General features: G+C 40.9%; 1 pseudogene; it reads right to left on the reverse strand.

Annotated features, from left to right (window-relative positions):
• Positions 1–1,701: 1,701 nt before the first annotated feature.
• Positions 1,702–3,887, reverse strand: LOC129023095 (large ribosomal subunit protein uL4-like; annotated as a pseudogene).
• Positions 3,888–10,545: the final 6,658 nt, after the last annotated feature.

The raw sequence follows: 10,545 nt of genomic DNA on the forward strand, positions 1-10,545 counted from the left end.
CAGGATGGCAGAACAGAAAAACACACTCTTGTAAGGTCTCAAAACCTTGTCAAAAAGATGATAGAATTTCTGAATTTTAGGGTTTGAAGAAATCTAAACTATCCAATGGTTTCAGATGCTAAGAAACTAAAGCTCTGAAGGGTTGTAAGCAATTTGCCCAAGGTCTCCAAATAAGTAAGTGGCAAAGCCAGGAAAACCCAGACGTCATGACTCCCAAGTCAGCCTTTCCATACATACAACCATAGTGTCTTTTCCAAAAGCAAATAATAAAATAGATGCGGAGGATCCTGAGCTGTCTGGCTCAGCACATTATCTTGTCTTTCAAAATGCTAAGTCTCAGCCAGGCACGGTGGCTCACGCCTGTAATCCCAGCACTTTGGGAGGCTGAGGCAGGAGGATCACCTGAGGTTGGGAGTTTGAGACCAGCTTGACCAACATGGAGAAAACCTGTCTCTACTAAAAATACAAAATTAGCCAGGTGTGGTGGCGCATGCCTGTAATCCCAGCTACTCGGGAGGCCGAAGCAGGAGAATCACCCAGGAGGCAGAGGTTGTGGTGAGCCAAAATCGCACCATTGCACTCCAACCTGGGCAACAAGAGTGAGACTCTGTCTCAAAAAAAAAAAAAAAAAAAAAAGCCATGTCTCTTGAGCTGGGCACAGTGGCTCCAGCCTTAATCCCAGCACTTTGGGAGGCTGAGGCGGGTGGATCACTTGAGGTCAGGAGTTTAAGACCAGCCTAGCCAACATCGTGAAACCCCATCTCTACTAAAAATACAAAAAATTAGCTGGGCGTGGTGGCGGCATGCCTGTAGTCCTAGCTACTTGAGAGGCTGCGGTGGTAGGATCGCTTGAACCTGGGAGGTGGAGGTTGCAGTGAGCCAAGATCGCACCACTGCACTTCCAGCCTAGGCAAAAGAACAAGACTCAGAAAAAAACAAAAAAGTCAAGTCTCTCCTCATATTCACTTACCAAAAAACAAAAATATTACAAGTCCAGAGAAGTAATCACTTCTGCCAATCTGAAGGGAAGAGGAAACAAGGCAGTCCAGGCCTCAATGCTGCTGAGCAGGAGGGCTCCATGGTATAACTTGTTCTAGATGTCTGAGGTCGATGATTACTACTTTAATTTTTAACTTGTATGTAAAACATTATATAAACTTTTTTTAAAATCACATAGGCTAAATTTATAATAAAAAGTTATATATGCTGTAGGATTCCACTTATATGAGGTACCTAGAGTGGTCAAAATCACAGACACAAAGTAGAAGGGTAGTTTCCAGGGGGAAGGAGGAGGAGGGAATAGGGACTTATTTGTTTAATGGCTGTAGAGTTTCAGTTTTACAAGCTGAAAAGAGTTCTGGAGATGGATGGTGATGACAGTTGCACAACATTATGAATGTATATAATACCACTGAACTATACACTTAAAATGATTAAGATGGTAAATTTCATGTGTATTTTACCACAATAAATGAAAGTGGGGGAAAGAAAGTAATAGTGAAGACAACATGACCAGAATAACATTTTAAAAGCATCAATTAGACAGCTAAAAGAACAGAGCTAGGTGATGGCAGGGGATGAGAGTTAGCAGAGAATGCAATTAGGAGGTTACTGGAGAAGTCTAGGAGAGAGATGAAGGTGGCTTAGCCAAGGGCAATAGTTGAACAGAGAGATATAGTAAGACTTGGGATATATTTTAAAGCCTGAGTTAAAATTTCATGAACATATATCCTAACACAGTATTTTTAACTGCAATTCATAATACACTGGTCACAGAAGCAATTTCCTACGCCAACATCAACATCTTGCAATTAAATAAAATGGAATAAAATAGAAACGAGCAGATTGCACTGCACCTAATAAGGGTAAGTATTATTTCATGAAACTTTTGTTTTAGATATCGATATACTTATGTGTGTATTGGGTCTCAAAGTAAAATACATCTTGAACGATGAACCACAGCCAAAAATGTTTGAGAAACATTACCCTAGAGACTGATAAAATGGTAGGTGGAAGTTGAGAATAATTATTTTTTTTAAATCTTCGTCAAAGTCCTTACTAGGCTCAAGTGAAACAAGCTACAACAAGTTAAATTACATACCTAATAAAATCTTATTGATCTGCCAAACAAATACATCATTTGCTCTTTAAAAAAAAAAGAAGAAGGAAAGAAAGAAAGAACAGTACAAACAATAATCAGGCATCACTGGAATGCAAGGCACAAATTGTATTATTTCCATCAACCATGAAGATACAAAGATTACTAAAGGAATAATGCCAATCTTCTTTAACCACTAAACCACTCTAGCCATTCAACTACTCAATTTTAGAAGTTACACCCTACCAAAATACATTCATAATGGCAAACGCCCTCAGAATCTTCAGGAAAATACCTTACTCTCCCAACTGAGAAAATATGGCCTAATTCCCCTTGAATAATTCAGCGATTACATACTACAGCGCTGAAGGATTTGTTCAAAAAGCTTCCTGCCATGAGCAATCACTCTTTTTTCCATTGATCAGGTATTTATTAAAAATAAGCTGTCCAAAATTATTTGACCTTTATGGAATAAACCAACAAGTTCATGCAGCAGGCTTTGTTTCCTCTGTGGTAGGTTTCTTTTTCAGCTGCTGATGTCTTGGTTGGTAGCTGCTGCCCTTTTTCCCACCAGAGGTTTCTCCTGCTTAACAACAACAACCTTCTTTCCTTTCTTCCCCACCACAGGCTTCCTGACTGCAACCCCCTTTCTCATCTGATTTGGCCTGTAGTGCTGCTGATGCTGCTGCTGCTGCTGCTGCTGCCGCCACTGCCTTATCCACCTGGAGTTTGTGATTGCTGGCCCGGCAAAGACTGGTGTTGCAGTGCATGGTCTTTGCATATGGGTTTAGCTTCAACATGATTCTCAGGTTTTCCGGGAGGTTCGTCCTCAGGACTCTACGATGAATCTTCCTGCAACGTGCTTGAAGGGCTTTGGATGTCTGGACTTTTCAAGATTCTGCTAAGGCCTATATTGATCATCTTGTGCATGGAAAGATTGCAGTTACTCTTGAGGAAGCAGCTTTACACCAAGTGCCACACAATTGTCTAACTTCTAGAAAGCACTTTCAGTCCAAATGCAGAAACGTCCCACATGCCCATCAGGAGCAAGTTTCAAAATGTTCAGTTTGCTTACATTAAGCAGAGTAATTCTAGGAATGTTTCTGAAGGCTTTGACAATATGATCATCTTCATTATAGACGACGCAGGGTCCCTTGCGCTGGATACAATGGTTTCTCATTTTGCACTTGCCAGCTCTCATTTGCTGACAGGCATAGCCCTTTTTTTTTTTTTTATCACTCCAGGCTTTAAGTTTCTCAAGTGGCAAAACAGCCTCCTTGATTGTCTTGTAGCCTTAACTTTATCTCTGACCACCAAAAAAAGTTCAGAAACTTCCTTAATATGATGACCTGTAGACATGACCAGCACTGGTAAGGCAGAGGCAGCCAGGGGAGAAGAGATAGCATATGGTTTTTTGGACTGTGTTCACTCTACAGTGCCAACAGTGCCAGGTTTTGGTTGGTGCAAACATGTGGCCTCCATGACAGATATTTCCAAAAGCACCCTGGCCAAAACAGTGAGTCCTACCACCTCAAACTCTGGGAATTTGAGACCCAACTCTGCCAGTACCCCAAGATTCAGCAGTGGTCTGACGACCTGCTAATTCACTAACAAGATAGGGCTGTCTGTTGTTTTTGTGCAAGTTGGTGTGAACAAAGTTCACAATATCTGGTGGAATGGGAGCCTTGAATACAGGAGACAAAGTGACATTTTTGCCAGATGACTCCCCTTTTTCAGAGTACACTGATAACAGTGGATCAGCACATGCCATGGGAAGGTGAGAAGGCCACGCTCCAACTTTTTTTTTTTTTTTTTTTTGAGACGGAGTCTCGCTCTGTCGCCCAGGCTGGAGTGCAGTGGCGCAATCTCGGCTCACTGCAACCTCCGCCTCCCAGGTTCAAGCGATTCTCCCGCCTCAGCCTCCTGAGTAGCTGGGATTACAGGCATGCGCCAACATGCCCAGATAATTTTTGTATTTTTAGTATAAATGGGGCTTCACCATGTTGGTCAGGCTGATCTCGAACTCCTGACCTTGTGATCCACCCGCCTCAGCCTTCCAAAGTGCTGGGATTACAGGCGTGAGCCACCACGCCCAGCCTCAACATTTTTTTATAACTAAGATAAAACATTATCTACTGATTTACCAAAGTATTTAGCTTAATTTCACAACAGTGAAGCTACTGGCATTTTGGGTGAACAATTCTGAGTTTTCTCCACCAAATGCCAGGGGTGCATCTCCCACCCACAGTCACTTAACAACCAAAAACGCCTCCATACTTTTCCAAATACCCTTTGGATATATGGTACCTTCCCCATTGAGAACCACTGAAAAATTTAGTTGGTAACTGTACTTAGATCAATAGATTGCCACTTAATGAACTGTGGCCTCCAATTCAGGTCAGAGATGTAAGGTAGTAACAGCGCCTTGAATTTAACCATTTCCAACGTACACATTAAGATCATATAGTCTGGGCCAGATGCATTGGCTCACACCTATAATCCCAATGCTTTGGGAAGCCGAAGGCAGAGGACTGCTCGAGCCCAGGAGTTTGAGACCACCCTGGGCAACACGGCGAGACTCCATCTCTACAAAAAATTTAAAAATTAGCCAGGCATAGTGGCACATGCCTGCAATCCTAGCTACCGAGGAGGGTGAGGCAGGATGACTGCTTGAGTCCAGGAGTGCAAAGCTGCTGTGAGCTATGACTGCGCCACCGCATTCCAGCCTGGGGCAACAGAGTAAGGTCTTGTCTCAGGAAAAAAAAAAAAATCATATAGTCTGAGGTAGAAATAATATTTACCATTTTTTTCATAGCACTACGCAGTGCCGAAATGTTATATTCAAAGTAATATGCAGCAAATGTAGACATGGTTGGGGGGTGTATGGTTAACATATGGATCCTACAAGTATCCTAAAAAAGTGAATCTAAATCTCCCCCCAAGATTGGGACAGAGACAATTACAGTAGGAATGTCTATGATTATTTCCTTGAGCAACGTCTATGAGGTACATTTATATGTTTATGTATACATGTACAGCTTATAAAGGAAAAAATCACTGCCTACTACGTGACAAGTGTTATCAGACTGAGAAGAATAATATACAGGCTTACCGAACATCTGTGACCAAAAAAAGTGCCAAATGCCTATTTAATCCTCATAAAAACGTACGACATATTACTATTCTATTTTACAAAGCAGAATAGTGAAGTACAGAGAGGTTAAGTAACTGCTGAGCCAGGGTTCAAACCCAGATAACTCCAGATCCCTCAGTAAGAGCTGTATTGTTCCAAGGGATACATGAGAAGACTGGAGGAAGGAATTTTAAAAGCAGGAAAGAACTTGTCTGAAAACTATGAAAAATGTTAATAATGTCTACTAAATGCTAATAATGTCTACTAAAGTACAACTGTGAAAGGTTGTCAGCAAAAATTCCTTATGACCCAAGGAAAACCAGATTTGCATCCCAAGGCTCTTAAGCAACTGTATTTAAACTCTGCACTTAAAAATGCATATTACAAGGCCGGGCACGGTGGCTCACATCTTTAATTCCAGCACTTTGGGAGGCCGAGGCAGGCGAATCACAAGGTCAGGAGTTCAAGACCAGCCTGACCAACATGGTGAAACCCCATCTCTAAATATAAAAATTAGCCAGGCATGGTGGCACACACCTGTAATCCCAGCTACTCAGGAGGCTGGGGCAGGAGAATAGCTTGAACCCAGGAGGCAGAGGTTGCAGTGAGCTGAGATCGTGCCACTGCACTCCAGGCCTGGGCAACAGAGCGAGACTCCGTCTCAAAAAAAAAAAAAAAAAAAAAAAAGTCACATTACAAAGAAGCTTAAATTAAATGAATTCTGAACTTCATTTTTTTGCATTTTTTGCATATTGTCTTCCACATAATACTCAATTTTTAAACACTGTTAGCCAGGTTAGTTTGTTGCTCTAAGAAGATGTATTGCTACTGTGACAACTACATGGCACTTCTGTACAAGAGATATCAAAAGTAAATAATTAGTATGGCTGTACAGATTATGTATCACTAAGGGGAAAAGAGAGTTTACAATGGATAAATCTGGCAGACAGGAACTCAACCAATGATGAGATTTAACATCACCATTAATGAGACAAACCAACATGGTAGGTAAGCCTTTAAAAAGCTCCAGTGTAGCCGGGCGCAGTGGCTCATGCCTGTAATCCCAGCAATTTGGGAGGTCGAGGTGGGGGGGTCACGAGGTTAGGAGTTTGAGACCAGCCTGGCCAACATGGTGAAACCCCGTCTCTACTAAAAATACAAAAATTAGCCAGGCATGGTGGCACACACCTATAATCTCAGTTACTCAGGAGGCTGAGGCACGAGAATTGCTTGAACCTGGGAGGCGGAGGTTGCAGTGAGCCAAGATCACACCATTGCACTCCAGCCTGGGTAACAGAGCAAGACTCTGTCTCAAAAAAAAAAAAAGGAAAAGCTCAAGTGTATGACAATATTCACACCTTTTACTGAGCATCTGAATACTTATGCACAGAGCAGAATTCTCCAAATTAGCTAATACCTAGTCTGTATACACACACAAGAAATAACCAATAAATTATTCCCTTTAAAAATAAGTAAATAGCAGCCCGGCACGGTGGCTCACGCCTGTAACCCCACCACTTTAGGAGGCCAAGACAGGCAGATCACAAAGTCAAGAAATCAAGACCATCCTGGCCAACATGGTGAAACCCCGTCTCTACTAAAAAAAATTCAAAAAATTAGCCGGGCATGGTGGCACGCACCTGTAGTCCAGCTACTCAGGAGGCTGAGGCAGGAGAATTGCTTGAACCCAGGAGACGGAGTTTGCAGTGAGCTGAGATCGCGCCACTGCACTCCAGCCTGGCGAAAGAGCAAGACTCCGTCTCAAAAAAAATAAATAAATAAATAGCAAATGAAGTGAACAGAAAACCCAGAAATAATAACGAGCTCTTACTGAGAGGCCTGAGGGATTATAAAATAACAACTTTCCACTCCGGCCTGGGCAAAAGAGCGAGACTCCGTCTCAAAAAAAAAAAAAAAAAAAAAAAAAAAAAAAAAACTTTCAAAGAAAAAAATTACTTTGAATAAAAGCTAAATCCCTTCTTTTCAAGGTTACACTTTTTAAAAATTGTTGAGAAAATGTAATAAAAACAACAAAAGAGTGGTATGTTTGACCAGTAATAAGAAACTAATATATAAAAGAAGAGGAGGGAAGAAGACATGCAATACACAGAGTGGTGGAAAACTTCATGAGTGGAAGAAGATTAAATCTGATGCAGAACTTAATAAAATGTGCGCCTTACTTCAAAGGAAGTTAAAAAATGGTGTTTACAAGGGTTCTTTCTGGGGTATTGGAAATGTAATACTGGAGTGGGGTAATGGTTGCACATCTCCACAAAATTACCAAAAATAAACTGTACACTTCAAACAGGCAAATTCTGTAGTATATAAATTATACCTCAATAAAGTTATTTTTAAAGAACTAATATTTGTTCAACAAAGAAGGAAAAATTATATTAAGTTTATCTCACTAAACCATAAAAAGGAAGTGGCCAAGAGGAAAAGTACAGTAATTCATTCAATAGAAAAATAAAAATGGAAAAATGCATAGATTAAGAAATGTTAATGTGTCCATTTCAGCCCTTGAAAGGACAGTATAATATCTCCAGGTAATTCTGCTGCTCTTAACCAAATTTTCTTCTCCTTTCATAGATATATGCACAAGTCCAAAGGAGAAGGAAGACTTCAGTTTAATTGCATATCACCTAGGAAAGAGGTAAACAATTTATTCTGACCCCCAATTACTGCATGACTGAAAGACACAGAGATGGTATCTCCCATGAGAGAAGAATTTCAAGAGAAAATTTAAAAACAGAAAATCAAATTTATAATTGTTTTAAAATAATGTGTGGACCAGGCATGGTGGCTCATGCCTGTAAATTCCAACACTTTGGGAGGCCAGGGTAGGAGAATCACTTGAGGCCAGGAGTTCAAGACCAACCCGGACAACACAGTGAGACCTCAGTCTCTACAAAAAAAAAAAAAATTATTTTTTTTAATTAGCCAGGCGTGGTGGCACACACCTGCAGTCCTAGCTACTCTGGAGGCTGAGGCAGAAGGATCACTCAAACCCAGGAGTTCAAGGCTACAGTGAACTGTAATTGTTCCACACTGCACTCCAGCCTGGGTAATAAATCAAGACCCTGTCTCTTAATTTAAAAAACAAAAAAAATCTGTGGAAATTTTTTTTTTCTTTTTTGGAGACAGGGTCTCACTCTGTCACCCAGGCTGGAATGCAGTGATGCTATCACAGCTCACTACAGCCTCTACCTCCCAGGCTCAAGCAATCCTCCCACCTCAGCCTCTCTAGCAAATGGGACTACAGGCACATGTCACCATGCCTGGCTAATTTTTTTTGGTGTTTTTTGTAGAGACAGGATTTCGCCATGTTGCCCAGGCTGGTTTCAAACTCCTGGATTCAAGCAATTCATCCACCTCAGCCTCCCAAAGTGCTGGAATTACAGGCATGAATTACCACACCCAGCCTGGTAATTTCTTTACAAGCATAATGACAAGAGTCAATTCCCTCAACCAGGTGAAACAACCAAATGGGGAATTTTCGTGGTATTTTTGAAGAAGATTAATTTGCATTGGCTCAGGGACTTTTGCAGAAGTTTCCCGAAACAGCAGTACTGTACTTTTTTACTCCATTTGCAGATACACAGATCAAGCAAAACTGCACCTATGAACAACCCCAATCCACAGTTGCTTTGAGCTCTGAAAATATTAACCTACACTGACCTCTCCTGCAACTTCAGCAAATCCTAAGTCAAGAGCCTCAACTTCCCAAAACAGCACAGGTGTCTCTAATTTCAAACCTGCCAGTCTCCACCCTGCCTTTGGCTAATCAGTAGCAAGCCCCCCAAAAAAGAAAAAAATTAACTCATATAATTATTTTCTTTCCTTCTCCAGAAAACAAATGAAATAACATAAAACACTACACAATTCTATTTCCTCTAAATGGCTATTACAAATAGTTCAAGACACTGAGTCACAATATTATTCACCTAGACTTGAAAAGCTGTAATATCAATGAACTTGATATATTTCAATAAAAGAACATACATGAAAATTTACAGTACAATGCCTAACTCCAGCAGGAATTCAATAAAAGTTGGTACCTTTCTTTACTTTCCATTAATTTTTATCACACGGTATTTCCATGGAATAGTTTATTACCCCAATATAAAAGTAGAACAATAGAAAAAAGATAATTTACTGACTGACCACACAGATCACACCCAGAAAATTCAGACCACTAGATGATGACAAAGGATTCATTTACAGAAGTTAAACTTTAATCTACCATCTCCTCCTCCTTCCTAGACAGCAGTGTCAATTCCAAGGCCATGTTCCTTCTGCTATAGGAAGTGGCTACACTGTTTTTCCCTGTAGCAATGTACTAATCTCTTCTTTGTGACTGAGAGAAAGCCATTCTCAAGAACCTGTGCTAAGTGTAGATGCAGCAAGAGTCCAGACAGACATCAACCCATAGAACCCCACACACAAGTTTATAGGATTCCTGGTTGGGGAGTTCTGTTTTGACTGTCAAGTTTACTCTCCAATTGAGCCAGGTCTCCTGTACCAATAAAGGGAATCTCAGCATACTTATGGTGATAGAAAACTAGAACTACACAAAGTAGCACTAGCCCTTACCCTGACAGGAAATATTCTGACAGAAATAGTTTTGCAGAGCTGCGTGAACTGCCATCTATAGCTCTTTTTGCGGGCACCTGACATAAGACAGATATATAAGCCAAAGCTCTATCTGGTGTACTTTTGTTCGGGCCCAGGAGCTTAAGATAGGAACACAGCATGCTGTGTCCAATCAAACTCTAGTGGTTACAGATGGACAGATCCTGTCATCAGTAACAAAATTTACAGTTGCCAGTAATGGCCTGGCTACTGTCTAGTCAGGTCCTTTGTTGCATTTAGTCTACCATTCACGCAGGCTACTGATTTTTAGAGTGATCAGAATAAGCTAGCCTACCATTACCCACCACCCTAAATTGGTTTACATAATGGCTCCAACACAAAAACTTCTGCCCTCAAGGACTGGATTAAAGAGGTAGGGGTATGTGTGGGTGGGTACATGTGTAAATTCATAGTTCTGTTCTAGGACCACCAAAATTTTACATTGGTTATGCTGTTTCTTAGCATCCTCTACATTGTAACGAGATACTAGATGTAGTCCACAACATTAAACCACAGGACAGACCATCAAGAGGCATGATGAGTGAGACTGAAAAAGATAATGTTTCCCCAAACAATAGTCAAATCTGATCTACTCTAGGTCAGTATAAGTGAAGATACTAACGACCACATTAGGAAAGGAGGGAGGGAAGAGTAAATAAATCCGGGACCTACCTTGCTTACA

This window comes from Pongo pygmaeus, chromosome 23, assembly GCF_028885625.2.
Source record: "Pongo pygmaeus isolate AG05252 chromosome 23, NHGRI_mPonPyg2-v2.0_pri, whole genome shotgun sequence".
NCBI lineage: Eukaryota > Metazoa > Chordata > Mammalia > Primates > Hominidae > Pongo > Pongo pygmaeus.